The sequence below is a fragment of the Hyperolius riggenbachi genome, chromosome 12 (genome assembly GCF_040937935.1).
Source record: "Hyperolius riggenbachi isolate aHypRig1 chromosome 12, aHypRig1.pri, whole genome shotgun sequence".
Taxonomy (NCBI): domain Eukaryota; kingdom Metazoa; phylum Chordata; class Amphibia; order Anura; family Hyperoliidae; genus Hyperolius; species Hyperolius riggenbachi.
The window spans coordinates 53423613-53440440 of record NC_090657.1 but is presented as its reverse complement, the minus strand read 5'-3'; the positions used below and the strand labels follow the sequence as shown (position 1 = coordinate 53440440).

The 16828-nt window shown below is 46.0% G+C and overlaps 1 protein-coding gene across 3 annotated transcripts in view; it reads left to right on the top strand.

The window, feature by feature from the left end:
* The window catches only part of CACNA1G (calcium voltage-gated channel subunit alpha1 G), a 654443-nt gene that overhangs the window by 82531 nt on the left and 555084 nt on the right, over nucleotides 1-16828 (top strand). The window contains exon 3 of one of the 3 annotated variants that reach the window (XM_068263035.1): nucleotides 3812-3901. The exons of the other annotated variants lie outside the window; for them this stretch is intronic. The gene's annotated coding sequence lies outside the window, so the exon portion shown is untranslated. The remainder of the gene's footprint in view (nucleotides 1-3811; nucleotides 3902-16828) is intronic. 3 annotated transcript variants of the gene reach the window in all.

The following is a 16828-nucleotide window of genomic DNA, read 5'->3' as shown; positions in this document are numbered from 1 at the left end:
TACATAATGTACACATTTACATAAGTAAAATAACTTCTTCAGTATTCATAACAAAACTAATCACCTCACTGGTAGGAAGCAGGCTAGTCCATTGTAACTATTCAACCCTGCAGGGGCAACCGTATTAAGTGTGTAAATCCAAAAGGGGACCCGAAACGAATCGTCGGTTTATGGAGTGGACTGTTGTCACGTTGTTTAAATAAACCAGGAGATTGGTTCATTTGAGTGTGCGGACCTTCCGAATTATTCTTTGCAAACTACATTGGTCCTGCACCTCCTCGATGGTGTGCGATTCTCCCTTGGATTTTTTTGATTAATGCTCTCAGAATCAGCACCCACACTTAAGACTGTTTGTGATAACACCAAAGGAACTCTACAGGACGTGGAATCGTTCAGTCCATTGTCCCTGCGAGTGGGGGACAGTGGTTTCTTCAGTATTTTACTTTACTTCACTTATGATTGCCAGATCATTGATGTGAGTACAGTGCCTCTATGCTTAAGTCTGTAGACTGATTGTCTGAAAATTCTGTAATTGAAGACACGGCTGCGATTGAACCTAGTGTCCGAACGGATCAGGAATTGCAGAGGCTTCTGGAGTGCCACACGTTTCTTTTGCAATCATCCTCACAGATGGAACCAGGAGTGGAACCATTTGAACCTTTCACCTATACCAAGGCAGAAGTGGATTCAATCCTCTTTGCTGACACCGAGACAGCGTTTGGTGGTGACACCACAGTTGATCTGCTTAAGGAATTAAGACGTCTCAAGAAACGCAAAGCTGACCTGGAACTTCATGGTCAGACTCTGTCACAATACTATAAGTTGAAGAAAATACCTAAGGGATTTCGACTTCAGATACAACCAACAATCAGCAGGCACAAGCATGAGTTTTGTATGCGGTGGTGTGCATTATCTACCCAGCACTCCCTAAACTACATGCTGATGGTCATCGAAGAGGTGAAAGTCCTGCTGGTGGGCACCAATAACGAGATAGGGAAGGTTAATGCCCACATCCAGCATAAAGTGAAATCAGGCAAAGAGACAAACCTACAGAAAGATCTCGACCAACTTGAAGTGGACATTGACAAATACATAGTACAACAAAAACAGTACAAAAGGGACAAGTTCAAACTGGTCAACCAGGATTACCAAGAAGGACGTGTATATCCCTGGTTGAGTGGTATTAGGGAAGGAGGAAACCCTAGGTTTCCACCAAGGTTTCCTAGAAAACCTGGTCGCCCTAGGAAGCCCAGACCACAAAAACCTAGTGGTAAGGGCAGTGATATTTTGAGTGAAAATCCCACTTCGGATAGTGATAGTGCATCAGGCTCAGCTCATAACCCCCAGCACCCTTTTCAGGAGGGTGCCGTAGGCGTCGACCCAGGAGGGGCAGGAAGAGCAAGGCACGACCAGCACTCCCCGATGCAGACAAGGCAACAGAAATACCGGTAGTTAATTTGTCAAATAGAGACCTTTCTCCGGACGAGATAAGTGTCCTGTCACGGGGACTGTCCTTTTGTCCATACGCGGGTTTCAATAAGTTTGATTTTGAAGTCAACATGTTCAGGTATGAACGTAGCATGAAATTAAAACAACATTTTTCTAAAAATCCCAAAATTGACAAACCAGTATCTATTACTCCATTCAAATTGAAGAGCAACTTTATCCCTCCAGGCCAGTTTTCATCTATTGAAACTTTTATACAAACAACCAAATATGAGGTTATACAGTCGATTGACACTGTTCGGCCCAAACATAACCTTACGACCAGTGAAAGGAAGGCCCTTGAAACCCTCAAGGACGAGCATTCTATAATTATCAAGCCAGCGGATAAGGGTGGGGCCATTGTGGTACTGGATTACAGTGAGTATAAAGGAGCCATGCTGAATATGTTGAATGATGTTGACAGTTACAAAAGAATCACCATGAATCCCACAAATTCCGTTTTGGAGAAAATCCAGCTTCTGGTTGAGACTGGTTACCAGAAGGGGTGGATTACATCGGAGACCAGGGGGTACTTGTTATGTGAATATCCACAAACCCCTGTCATTTATGGGCTTCCCAAATTACATAAAGGTGTGGCTCCTTTGAAGTACAGACCCATTATATCAGGGTCTGAATCAGCCACACAACCACTGGCTAGGTATGTAGACTTTTATTTGCAGCCCCTTGTGAAACGATTGCCAGCATATCTGCGTGATACAGATGATTTTTTGAATAAACTAAGAGGTTTCCAAGGGGACATTGACTCATTGGTGCTGTGTTCTATGGACATCTCAGCATTGTACACAAGTATACCTATTGATATTGGGTTAATGGCTGTTAATCACTTTCTTTCACAGGAACAGGATGATGTGGTGCCTGTAAAGTTCATTAGTGATTGTCTATCGACTGTTTTAACCAATAATTTCTTTCGGTTTGAGAATACTTGGTATGAACAAATCAAGGGCACGGCAATGGGCAGTTCGGCAGCCCCCTCCTTTGCAAACCTCTTTATGGGGTATTTGGAGGAGAGTTTTATCTACCCCAATGCCCTGTTCAAAAGAGAGGCCAGGTTATGGCTTAGGTTCATAGACGATGTCTTTCTGATCTGGGGTGGTGACATGAACACGTTGCAGGAGTTTATAGTGTTTATTAACACAATGACGGAGGGTATCGTGTTTAACCCTGAGATCTCTGAGGAAAGCATCACCTTTCTGGATGTTAAGGTCAGCAAGGGGGTAGGGATGTTTAACACTACTCTCTACCAAAAGCCCACGGATCGCAACAGCCTGTTGCGAGCGGAAAGTTATCATCCTCCCCATCTTGTCGAATCCTTGCCAATTTCTCAGTTTCTTAGAGTCCTGAGAATTTGCAACACGGACGAGGAGAGGAATAATCATATTGTTTCCATGAGGAACAGGTTTCTTGAGCGGGGTTACTCCGAATCCATTCTTTCCCAGGCACTGATTAAGGCCAGGGAAAGATTGAATGAGGAAACGAGAGTTAATCGAATGGGTGAGAGCATACCCTTTGTACAAACGTTTGGACCGATGGCCAAGCAAATCAAGGGTTTGCTTAACAAAAACAATGTCATCCTGCAGGCCGACAACAAACTGGCCCCAGTGGTGAGAGAGAGACCACTTTTTGCATATAAAAACTGCAGAAACATCCGGAACACGCTGGTTCAGGCTGATCCGTGGCAGAAATATATGCAAAAACCGTTTAAATTTTCAGAACGTACGGGATGTTACAGGTGTTGCAAATGCAACATCTGCAACTCATTGATCACGGGTAATGTCTTTTTTCACCCACACAGTGGGAGAAAATATATGATCAAGGACTATGTGAATTGTGATACGGATCATGTGGTCTACATTTTGAAATGCCCATGTGGGATGGCCTATGTGGGTAAGACCACGGGCCCATTCAAAAAACGGTTTCAGCAACATCGGAGTGACATACGGGTCATGTACCGGTCAGTTGAAAAAGGAGAAACCCCAGATGCCACCAAACCTGTTGCTCTACACTTTGTAGAACAGAAACATCAGGTACATTCTTTAAGGGGCATGGTAATTGAGTGGGTTCAGGCACCCAGACGGGGAGGTGATCGCAAACGTTTGTTGCTGCAGAGGGAGGCTTTTTGGATTTACACAATTAATACGGTTGCCCCTGCAGGGTTGAATAGTTACAATGGACTAGCCTGCTTCCTACCAGTGAGGTGATTAGTTTTGTTATGAATACTGAAGAAGTTATTTTACTTATGTAAATGTGTACATTATGTATATTTGTATATTTTCTTACTGAATATTTTCCTTTTTCTATTTTTCAGGTCCTATTTTTCCCCTTGGGTATATATGGGGTCTTTGTCTGATGTTCCTCACGGTGTTACCTCTCTAGGGTCTTGTCACTATGGTGGTCTGTAAGTAGCTAGCCTTCCTCTAACCCCATCCCCACCATGGCTTAAGCGTTTTCCCAGTTCTCCCTCTTTAGTTTCATGTGGCCTAGGTGGATATATGCAATTTTAGTTTTTATGCCAGTAAAATGTGTATGGCCTTTTGGACATTTTTGCAAGCACGGTTGTGTGCTCAGATCAGCTGGTTCCCTGGGTCTCCATTGTGACAGGCTGGATATGCATGGACTTGCATATGTTGTGAGGGGTTGCTTAGCAATCCTGCGGCGTATGCAGAGTCGTATGCATCTGCTGCGCGTCCTATTTAGGGGGCGTGGCGGGTCCAGTGACGTCGTGGGGGAGGTATGTTTCCTCCCAGCATAGTACAGCGTGGGTACAGCGGCAAATTGGTTGCCAGGTTACCGCCATGTGACCTGGGAGGGTCGGACAGCTATGCTGACCAACCTATCACAGATCATGGCACGGATGAGTGCGCCAATCATAGCGCACCAGGAACGGCGAGCATAGGGGACTTGGTACGTAGCGGTGGATGAGTGACTCCCGCTGCCGTCTGTTACAACCTTCCGCTCGGTGCATCACGGGAGAGGCGGGATTCCGCCCAGTGCCTGTCACGGAGACGTTGGGGAACTTCCAGCAGTCTGGACAGGACAACTTTGGTGACCTCATGCAGGTATGATGTAGTTCATCTACCATGAGGTCATGACATGAAGTATATACAGTGGGGAACTATAGGATGTTCGCTTGCCCTTATTGTTGATTGTGTTTATATATGCAAATTGGGGGATGTTTGAACTGGAGGGGGAGGGGTGTGGTAATGGGTGGATTGCTTATCAGGCTGCCTTGTTTGTTCACACACTGTTACCATTCTGTATTGTGTTACCTTGACAAAGGGGACCCCACGGGGCCCCGAAACGAATCGTCGGTTTATGGAGTGGACTGTTGTCACGTTGTTTAAATAAACCAGGAGATTGGTTCATTTGAGTGTGCGGACCTTCCGAATTATTCTTTGCAAACTACATTGGTCCTGCACCTCCTCGATGGTGTGCGATTCTCCCTTGGATTTTTTTCATTCTGTCTACCTGTCCTGATCTCCTCAGTTCTGGTTTATGCGCTCAGCGCTACCTTGCGCTGAGACGTTATCGCAAAAGTATTGTTTGTGGCTGTCGGATCTGCACAGGCTCTGTGCGCCACAATCTCGTATTGGAGTCAGTCCTCCCCTCCACTATACTAGGGATAGCCTGTTTCCTTGTGCTAGTGTGTGTACCTCCTTCATGTCAGCTCATGCGTTGCATGCTGACTGTGGAGAATACACCACCAAGCCTAACAGCCTGACTGTCAGCCTCGGGAGAGACATAGGCACTGGGCTGGCACTACTTACTTTGCTTCCTCCAAGACAGCATCTCCTCCCCTGCTGGCCCGCTCTGGTCACCAGGATGCCAAGCATCAGAGGAGTAGCTATGGGTGGGCAAGGGGGAACACATGTCCCTGGGCACAGCACTGTAAGGGGGCTCAGCTTGGCCACTGCACCTCCACATACATGAGAGTCGGCTCGCTGGCTGCCCGAGGTGGCTTTGCTTCCCTCCCGGCCTCTACAGAGGAGTGCAAAAGCGTTAAGAGCAGCAGAAAAAGCGTGGCATGTCTGGCTATCTAAAGGGGGAACATCTGGCTATTTATAGGGGGGCACATCTCACTAAATGGGGGAGGGGGGGCAGATCTGGCTATCTAAAGGGGGGCACATTGGCTATCTATAGGAGGGCACATCTGGCTATCTATAGGAGGGCACATCTGGCTATCTATAGAGGGCACATCTGGCTATCTATAGAGGGCACATCTGACTATCTACTGGAGGGCACATTTGACTATCTATAGCCTAGGTTCTCAACGTGTGGTACGCGTACCCCAGGGGGTACTTCTGATGGTTCCAGGGGGTACTCTGAGCTTGATATACTTCACCAAGAATAACAAATTTAGAGTTTTAGAAAATTATAAATCTTATTTCAACAACACCAAACTAGTGTTTTAGCTAATTAAAAGCAAAAATAAAGTCTTGGGAATTGTTTAGAATTAATTATCATGTATTAGTACAATATTACGATTAAATATATATTTGTCAAGGGGTACTTGTGATAATGTTTACTATGCTAGGGGATACTTGGTGAGTACAGGGTTTTAAAAGGGGTACATACCAATAAAGGTGGCACTTGCCACATGTCACTTGCCACTTGCCAAGTGTCGCTTGCCATGTGGCACGTGTCACGTATTGTCTAATAGCTATCAGTGTGTGACGTCTGGGGTGGGAGGGATGGAGGGGCGCACTTTGGTGTCTCAGCCTTGGGTGCTGGAGGACCTTGTCCCGGCTCTGCCCAGAGGCATGTCATTGTGCACACGACATGCCTCTGGGTCCTATTAGGATTACGATATGCCACCTCGGGTTCTCTTTAAATATATTTGTTGTGTATAATATTTTATACATTTTAAGAAGACAGGCAATGTGGGGTCTTCTCTCCCAAGCCTCTTTAAACCCTTGTGACCCATCAGGACCGGCTCTAGCTACAATCGGGCACCGGGGCAAAAGTAACTTGGGGGCCACAGCAATTCACCTCCCTGGGCCCCCGAGCTGGCAGCCAGAACCAATCCCAACCCCTTCAGTCACACAATATCCTTAGGTGTCCATCAAATGTCTCCAAAGGCATTGTTGAGGTCATTATTATTCCCCTTCTCTCTTACCCTACAAATGGAGAGTGTACACATAGCAGAGTGTTATCTAATCCAGGCAGGACCCAGGAGGCAGCACCGTACTCTGGACGACTTCTCTTCCTCATTCCCTTCAGGCATGAATAGGGTCACCATAGCTGGAGAGAAGGGGAGGACACCTGGGGGGGGGAGGGGCTACGGGCTCTGGGGCCCTGGGGCAATTGCCCCCTTTGCCTCTATGGAAGCGCCGGCCCTGTGACCCATGCAGGCTGGTATAGTCAGAATACAAAGCCTCAGTATATATTAATTAAAGAGTAGATTTTTTTTTATCCCCCTAAGCATTCGGGTTTGTGCAAACGTTTTTATTTTTCACAACCACAGCCACGCTCATAATTTCACATAACATGTGAAATTTGCAAATGTGTTACGCAAAATCAGTTGAATTTTAAAATCGTAATTAAGTGTATTGCTGCAGATGGGAATGTCACTATTAGTACACACATAACTTAATGGGCTTGATTCACAAAAGAGTGCTAACTGTTAGCACGGCTGTTTTCGCGCGAATTTTCGCATTGCGCGCGATCGTGAATTTTCGCGCGAAATGATAACGTTTTCGCGTGCAAACGCGAATTTTACTGCGAAATCGATATAGTTTTCGCATGAAAATTCGCGTTTGCGCCTAAAACGTTATCGTTTAGCGCGAAAATTTGCGAACACGCACAATGCGAAAATTCGCGCGAAAACGGCCGTGCTAACAGTTAGCACTCTTTTGTGAATCAAGCCCAATGTGCTCAATGTAGCCCGTGACTCGTGTATAAGTCGCCCCCTATACTTTTATGAAGTGAATCAGACCTAAATTTCTAGACTTATACTTGAATGTATATAGTAGTCATAATTGCTAAATATTGTTCACATAAGAGTTAAAAAATGATCCATTCATGGATCGTTCGTTGTCCTTTCAAACGGATCCGTTCTGCAGAATACGCTGAACGGACCGCAAGTTTCCTGCTGCAATCTTTCAGGACCGCTGAGTCCAGCTGAATCAAAATGGAAGCTGAAGCCTGGCCTGCATTGGGGGCATTGAGAAAAAAGAACGTTTCTTCACACAAGAGAAGAAACAGACAGTTCTAAGGGGCAAAATTCATTTTTGAGGTGGGGGGATGCGGGGAAACGGAGGGGAAGTAGCGGAACGGCAATGGAGTGAAAACGGATCCGATCAACCGGTAATCGTATCCGTTTCCACAGATCCGTTTGCCACTTCATTGCCAGTGTGACTCGGGCCTAAGGGAAATTAGCACATTCTGATCATCACTATTTGTTACACACTGTCTATTGTGTGTTTCTGCATAGTGTGCAAAACCGCACATGTACCACAGGAAGTGGCCACACAGCATGAAGCACAGGTTACAACTTGTGTGCCACAAAGCATATCGTCTGAATGAGTCCCCACTAGGGATCATGGGAAATGTAGTCCTGTAATCTACAGGATGTTGCTGCAGATGGCCGAATCACTCGCTACTAACAGTCCTGCTGGCGTTCCTCTTTTAAAGCAGACCTGAATTCAGGACTTCCTCTCTGCTCTAAAAGATATGCAACAGCATAATAACCTTTAAAGCAAAACAATTATTTGTTACAGCTGATACAAATTCTGCAATAAATCTGCAGTGTGTCTACTTCCTGCTTTCATGGAAGCAGACATAGGGTTAACATCCCGTGTTAACAAATTAGCTGCTCTGCCGAGGCAGTCAGCTGGCGCAGCTGAGAGACCAAAGTACAGCTTGTGCTTAATCACAGATTAGGGGGAATTAGGCTAAACTGTGTAAATAGATAAAATTCGTACAAAGTACACAGCGCTAGCAAAGTTAAATCAATGTCTACACTAAATTCTAACAACCAATCACAATTAACACAATTATACAAACTAGATCGCGCTACTGCTTCAATGAGTCCTCCACTGAGTGCCCAGCCTTAAGGATGTGGTGGAGGTGTATATGCACAGAAGCCTAAGCATTATTGAACGCCCACGATCGAGCTGGAAGAAATATATGAAACCGCACCGGATAGGTTATGGACAATTGATTCATGTGTATGGTAGCAAGGACTCATTGAAGCAGTAGCGCGATCTAGTTTGTATAAGGGCTGGTGCACACCAAAACCCGCTAGCAGATCCGCAAAATGCTAGCAGATTTTTAAACGCTTTTTTTTATTTTTATGAGGCGTTTTGCTAGCGTTTTGCGGATTGCTGCTGCGGTTTTCAGTATAGTAGATTTAATATATTGTTACAGTAAAGCTGTTACTGAACAGCTTCTGTAACAAAAACGCCTGCAAAACCGCTCTGAACAGGCGTTTTTCAGAGCGGTTTGCGTTTTTCCTATACTTAACATTGAGGCAGAAACGCATCCGAAATCCAAAAAATGCCTCACCCAGGCATTTTTCGTTTCTGCAAAACGCCTGCCGCTGTGGTGTGCACCACCCCATTGAGATACATTGACCAAGCAGATCCGCAGCCGCAACCGGATCTGAAAACGCGGAAAAAGCCGCTCGGTGTGCACCAGCCCTAATTGTGTAAATACATACAGGGTGAATTTCTCTATGTTTTCATTCTGTCCTGTACAAGAGTTCAGGTCACCTTTAATTTGGCAGTTGTTGGCAGCAGACTGTTCTGCATGTGAAACTTGTGTGATTATTTTCTGAATGGAACAAGGATACCTTACATAAGGTCAACTGAAAGAGACAGCAGTGAATGGAAAGGAGAGGAAGAGACTCTGGAACTCTAGAGAGCACCAATGCTCTAGCTAAGAGGTGATTTTGAGCTACAGAAATTGATTTGTTACTGTTATTTTTGTTATTTCTTTTTTCATCTTTGGTCTATGTAACTTATGCAGAGCATTTTTCACTAGTTCTGATGGCATTAGCGCAAAACAGCCACTAGGGTGCGCAAGTCTCCAGCCACAATTAGTGGACTCGGTGTTGTCCTCCTCTGAGCTCCTCTCTGTACAGCAGAGCTATAGGCAGAGCAGAATGTAGCAGATAACTAATTAGGGTTATAGATTACCCAGCAAGCTCATGGTGAACCAGAACTCCTAGGAGTGTGTAAGGGGCTGAAAAGGACCAAAAAAGCCCTGTTATTAAAATGCTATGCAAAACAGAAATTCGTCGTCGGGGATCTTAAAGATCCAATCTGCCATGACGGTCGCTATTGCCGCGCAACACTAAACAGCATTCACGTGATTGTGCGCCTGTACCCACTTCGCTTGATCGCGGAAACGATTGCTGGTCGCTCAATAATATATTGCGGGTCGTCGGAAACATCATCAGGAGAATCGCGTCATGGGTACAGGCCTTAAAGCTCATCATGTAAATAGAAGCCCAAATACGAGCGTGGAAATCTCGCAGCTGTTTCTCGCGCGCCGCCCTTCTGCACAAATAAGCAAATTGATGGGGAACGGATGAGATAGCCGAGATATGTTCTCTTCTTAATGGTTCCTGTGCTGGCCAGAAACCGGCAATTCCTCAATGAACTCTCCTCAGAGTCAGAGGGTGCTCCTCAGGGAGGCGGAAATCCATTTGTTCGGAATCTGGGGCATAAAATTTGACACTTCGCAAGTCACAAATGTGCTTTTGTCGTCCTTTAAACTGAATAAGTAAAAACAGGTTACTGTTCTGTTCGGGCCTCTCTCTCACGCTCTCGTGTCTTTCATGGTATCTAAGCTCTCACAAGTGATTCAGAAGCCCAGCAAGGGAGACCTCTGGGTCAGCATAACTCACCTCGAGCTGTGATTGTTCCTCACATGGCTCTAGAGACCAGCAGAAGAGACCTAATTATTTTGTAACATTATGATCCGTTATAGACCGCTAGAGACGGCATGGAATAACCATACCGCCTGTAATGTGCTTAATATGAGATGGAGCGCGCCAAGTCCTATTAGGAGGCAATGCCCAGGACGGGAGGAAAGCACAGAGGAGCATTAGGAAGCCACAAAAGCACACTTTAGATTGTAATGGGCATTTAGTCAGGGGTTATTGATGATCAAACGCTATTTTGTTCTTCAAAGGCTTGTCCTGTTTGTGTTTTACGTTTCAGCTTGCCTTAAAGAGAACATATATCGATTTATTTTTTCTTTAAATTGTATTAGTTTGTAATGCTGTTAAATTTCCTTTCCCTTGCAGGTGAATATACAACACTGGAAATTAGTCTTTTCTTTTAAAGAAATGAGGGTACCATGCACATTAAAGAGACTCTGTAATAAAAAAAAGTTCCCCTGGGGGGTACTCACCTTGGTAGGGTAAAGCCTCTGGATCCTATTGAGGCTTCCCCCATCCTTCTGCGTCCCACGGCAGTCTCGCTGCAGCCCACAGAACGCACAGGCGACAATTTGTCAGGCTGTGCAATATTTACCTTCCCTGGCTCCAGCGGGGGCGCTGTTGTGGCTCTCCGCTCAGAAATAGGCAGAAATAGCTGATCTCTGTCGGATCCACTCTACTACGCAGGCACAGGAGACTTGCGCCTGCGAAGTAGAGCGGACTGACAGAGATCAGCTATTTCCGCTTATCTCCGAGCGGAGAGCCGATACTGCACATGCGCTGAAGCCGGGAAGGTAAATATTTACATCCCCGCTGTTTGGGGAGCTTTATCGCCGCCGCTGTGGGACCGAGGAGGACGGGGGAAGCCTCAATAGGATCCGGAGGCTTTCCCCACCCGTGGTGTCCTATTTGCCCAATTCTAAAACATTCATTCATTTTTCCCCAAGTTATTTTAAAATTGTTCAAATGAACGGACAGGGCAATTCTTGAAGGTGTTTTGGACGATAAATGTTTTTTATCATGCTGGGTAGAAGATTTAGGGCTGGTGCACACCAAGAGCACTTCTCGGCACTTTTAAAAAACGCTATCACTTTGAAAAGCGCTTGGCTAATGTACCGTATTTGAATGGGATGGAACACACCAGAGCGATGTGATTTTCTCCCAAATGCAAACGCGGGTCCTGCAGCATTTCTGCGCTTTTCTGGGGCGATTCAGCCTCAATGTTAAGTATAGGAAAGTGGAAAATCGCTCTGAACAGCGATAGATCAGAGCGATTTTCCAAGAGTTTTTTGTTACAGAAGCTGTTCAGCTGCAGCTCTTCTGTAACAAAAAAATAAACGCTACACCAAAACGCTCCAAGAATTGCATGATTAGAAAATCGCCAGGCACATGCCTAGAATCGCTCTGAAAATTCACTTAAAAAAGTGCTGAGCGTTTGCGATTACGCTAGCGCTTTTTGGTGTGCACTTGCCCCAAATGGTTATTTACATAAAATTGTTTGAGATCAATCAAAATAAAAAATTCCCAGACCCAGCTGCCGGGGAACTGAGCTTTCTAGGCATGCTGTGTCTGAAGCAGGGGTCTCAAACTCGCGGCCCACGGGCCATTTGCGGCCCTCGGTACAATATTTTGTGGCCCTCGCCAGCAAAAGCTTCCTTATAGTTAGCTTCAGTGCTCCCAAGTAATCCGCCACATCCCTGCCGCTAAACGAGGGCTGCAGAGCCCCCAAATCGCCCGGGGGGCAATCCGTCGGCATTTCCTGGAAGGGGCAGAGCTTTCAGCTTCAGCTCTGCCCCTCCTGACATCAATCGACGCACAGATCGCCGCCTCTCTCCGCCCCTCTCTGTGAAGGAAGAGTGAGAGGGGCGGGCAGAGGCGGCGAGGCGCCGCGATTGTGAAATCCCTTATGCGGCCCAGCCTCATCCTGACTTTGCCTCCTGCGGCCCCCAGGTAAGTTGAGTTTGAGCCCCCTGGGACTCTGAAGGAATCTAAAACACATATTGTTAAAGCAGACCCAAACCAAAAATTTTTTTAATTCAAAATATATCGTTGCACCACTCTGACACATACAAAGATAAATAAACACTCCTTCAAGCCTATGAGCATTTCAGTGCATGTTTTTCACCCTTCTCTTTCCATAACTAGGGTTATACAGGTGGCAGCCATTAGCAATTCCTCCATTGCCGGACACCATCTACTCAACCAATTTACCGGATTCTGTCCCGGCAATATGAAAGGAAGGGAGGGGTTTCTCCAATAAATGTAAGGGCCCGTTTCCACTCTCGCGGAAACGGCCGCGAATCCACAGAGTTTCCCCGCAGGCAAATCGCGCGGGGAAACTCTGCCATAGGAGATAACGCCGCCGCCGGCCAAATCACTTGCAGTAGCGATTCGGCCGGAACCCCCTACAGAATTTGTGACGGAGGCTGCGATTCCCATAGCCGTGCATGGCACGGCTCATGGGATTCGCCTGCGATCCCGCCCACCCACTCAGTGCCGGCGTGCGTCTACGAGACGCACGCCGCACTAGTGGAAACGAGCCCTAAAATATTTTATATTTGTCATCATGCAGCTGAACAAAGGCTGCTGTTTAATATTATAATTTAGAAAATAGATTTTATTTCTGAAATCTTGTATTTTTAATTTGGGTCCACTTTAAGTAAATGGTAACAACTTTTTAGCTCATCAAAGTGTAAAAAATAACTTTAGCAACACTGAGGCCCCATTCACACCTAAAAACTCAAGTATTTTGCATTTTTTATGCTCTGTTTTTTCCCCCTCCCGGCGCTCCCCTGCGCACTGCGTTTTTGCACTTTTCTAAGCACTTTTTCAGAGCGGTTTTGTGATTCACTCACTGACGCAAGTCAGTAAACGCTTTGACCCGGAAAAGAATAAATACAATATATTTATTCTTAAAAATGTGAATGCCATTGCTGCACAAAGCGATTTTTTAGCGTTTTGCATTTTTCCTATACCTTCCATTATATCAAAAATGCCTCAAAAATGGTCCAGGCACCGCTTTGGATCGGAAACGAACCGCTCAGCTGTGAACTCTCTCAGGGAATCATTGCACAAGTGTTTTGTGGGCGATTTTAGAAATCACCTGCGCTTAAAAAAAGGCGGAAAACGCACCTTAGTGTGAACGGGTCCTGAGGGCTTGTTCACACCAAGGGCGCTTTCAGGTTTTTTTAAGCACTGGCGATTTTTAAAATCGCCCTAAAAGCGCTTGATGATTCCTTATGAGAGTGTTCATATCAGCGCGCTTCAACTGCTTTCCGGTCACCAAAGCGCTGCCTGTACCATTTTCTGAGCGTTTTGGCTCAATGGAAGGTATAGGAAAATCACTGAGTGCTTGAAAAAGCGATTTGTATAGTGATTTTCCGAGCGCTTTTAAGAATAAATACATTGTATTTATTCATTTCCAGGTAAAAGAGTTCACTTCCCGACTGACGTCAGGAAGTGAAAAAACAAATTGCTCATTAAAAGCGCTTAGAAAAGCGCCAGCCTAAAATCGCTAATGCGCAGGTAAACGACGGGAGGTGCTAAAAAAAAATCACGCACAAAAATGCAAGCGCGAACACTGGCGATTTATGATGTGAACATGGCCTAAGAAAATTTAAAAAGTACGAAAAAAGTATGTGAAAAACTACAAAATGTTTCTGAGTATTTTCTTTCTTGCTGGTGGCTTAACTACTACACGACCGCGTCACGCGGCGGCAGCCCCAGGACCTCCTAACGCCGATTGGCGTAAAGTCCTGGGGCTGCAGTTTGCAGGAGATCGCATGCGGACAAAGAAATAAATATTCACAAACAAACAAGCATCCGGGGGGCAATCTGACCCCACCAACAGAGAGTTCTGCTGGTGGGGTGAAAAGGGGTGGTAGGGAATCACTTGTGTGCTGTGTTGTCCGGCCCTGCAGCTTGGCCTTAAAGCTGCAGTGGCCTATTTAACAAAAGATGGCCTGGTCTTTGGGGGGGGGGGGGGGGGGGGGGAGCCTGTGATCCTGCATTGGTTAATAGGCATTTTATTGATAAGGTGTGAAAATATCACCTAGGAGAAAACATGAAAAAGAAAAAAATGAATAAAGGCCCCTAGTGTGTTATCTTGACTTCTAGTTGAAGGTAATTTTGTGGGAATATAATCACAATCTGTAAGGCAGGGGTGTTGCTGAGCCCCTGAAAGATCCTGGGCATCCTGGGGCACCACAGGGAAGAAGAAGTGTAGCATGTTATGGGCAAAAAAAATGGGCATGGCCATATGATGTAGGTGGAGCCAACTGTTATTTAAAGTGGATCTGAGACGAACTTTTAATCATTGCATAATTGTGTTCCTTTCCTATTGTTTATAGGGCATTCCTCAAGCCAAATACTTTTTTGTTTTTGTTTTAATACTCTAATTCCCTATAAACTAAACAAGCCACGCCCACAGGTTTTCAGAGAGCCAAGGCATTTTCAGACAGTAGCAAGGGCTCATGGGAGCTCAGTCTGGGCAGGAGGAGGGGGAGATATTACTAGCCAGAGATTTCAGAGGCAGAGGGGAGGAGGGGGGGATTAGGTTTTTTTTCACAGGCTGAGTGCTCAAGATGCAGATAAGCCTGCCTCTGTGTAATGTTTACAAACAACATGGCTGCTGTCATTGTATCACAGGAATAAATAATCATATTCTATTAAAACTGTTTTCAGCTAGATTTGCTGTGTAAACTATCTAAACTTTAGATAAGATATACAGACAAGTTACTTGTTATAGTTAGTTTTTCATCTCGGATCCGCTTTAACAGTGTTACATAAAAGCAGTGGGCCCAAGTTTCCTCCCAAAACACAGTTTTGCGCTTTCAAGTGTGAATGGGGCCTTACTGTATGTCTCGGCTCCTAAAGTTTTATTTCTTAGCTGTACTACACATACAAATCATTATATCATAATTATTTATTTTTCGCTTCAGTGTCTCTTTAATGTGAGTAATCTTTAATAGCCAGATAAATATCTTGCTGCTGATTGGTGACTGACATTGCATTTGGCACGTATCTCTTTGCTGGGCTCATTAGGACCGTCTTACCTGCACAAGGAAAACGGAATTTCTGTGCCTGTACTACGCACAACACAAATAAAAACAAAAGAGCATCTTCTTCTCCTGCTCCAAAGTGTTTATTAACAGTGGCTGAGTAAGTCAGACACAGATTCCTGTCCGCAGCCCCCGGAGGCTGAGCAGCTAATCAATGCTTCACAGTTTGCGCCTCAGCTGCTGTTGGGAGCTTGTTAGGATTACACTTTCGGTTCAAGGGATCAGATCTGCGGGATCATCAGACAAACGGCTTAACCGTGCTGCTTGTAAAATCGCAAAGCTGCGAATGAAGTATGCCGGGACGGGGGTTGTGGTCTGTGCAGATGGCATCTCGGCTGGTCATAAGTGCTGGCAGCCTTCGCCACAAATCACATTACCCGAAAAGTTCAATGGTGTGCAGTTTGGGGGCTTTGCTGAGCTTATGTTGTAAATCGGTGAGTGTGACACTGACCGGCTATCGGCCTTCGCAGTATCAGCCCGGCGCAGCACAGATAAGTGGAAGATTATGTGTGACGGCTATAGTGTGACTACAGTCACAGAAGTGGGCCAGTACTGCTGCCATGTGACCCAATAGACTCTTACTACAATTACTTCCAATTAAATCCTGCCCTTATCATCCCCAGCAGTAGGTGATGCAGAGGTTTCAACCACCACACCAGGGCCCTTGGGCCAGAGGGGCCCCAAGGGGTCCTTCCTTAATAGCAGTATTAGCTCTTTATTGGTCCTGAACTAGTAATGATCACTTCTATAGTGGTAATCATTAACAAGCGGTTTCCCGCCCCCTCCTTGCATCTGTGACACTGTGGTTGTCCTAGGTAGGTATTAGAACACCATATAAACTGTTATATGTGCTTGGGGGGGGGGGGGAATAAAACTTGCACTGGAGCACATAAGCCAACGATCCCCCCCCCCCCCCCCTGCTTCATGTGGGAGGGAGAGACAGCAAATGTAAAAGTAAGGCTGTAAATGGGGAGCAACAAATGAAACAGGAACAGTGGCGTAGCTTAATGGCTATGGGCCCACAGGTTTCCCTCATAGTCTAGTGCCCCCCCCCCCAGTATTACCTGGTAGTCTAGTGCCCCCCCCCTCAGTATTCCCTGGCAGTCTAGTGCCCCCCCAGTATTCCCTGGTAGTCTAGTGCCCCCCCACCAGTATTCCCTGGTAGTCTAGTGCCCCCCCAGCATTCCCTGGTAGTCTAGTGCCCCCCCCCAGTATTCCCTGGTAGTTTAGTCCCCCCCAGTATTCCCTGGTAGTCTAGTGCCCCTCCCCAGTATTCCCTGGTAGTCTAGTGCCCCCCCAGCATTCCCTGGTAGTCTAGTGCCCCGCCCCCCAGTATTCCCTGGTAGTCTAGTGCCCCGCCCCCCAGTATTCCCTGGTA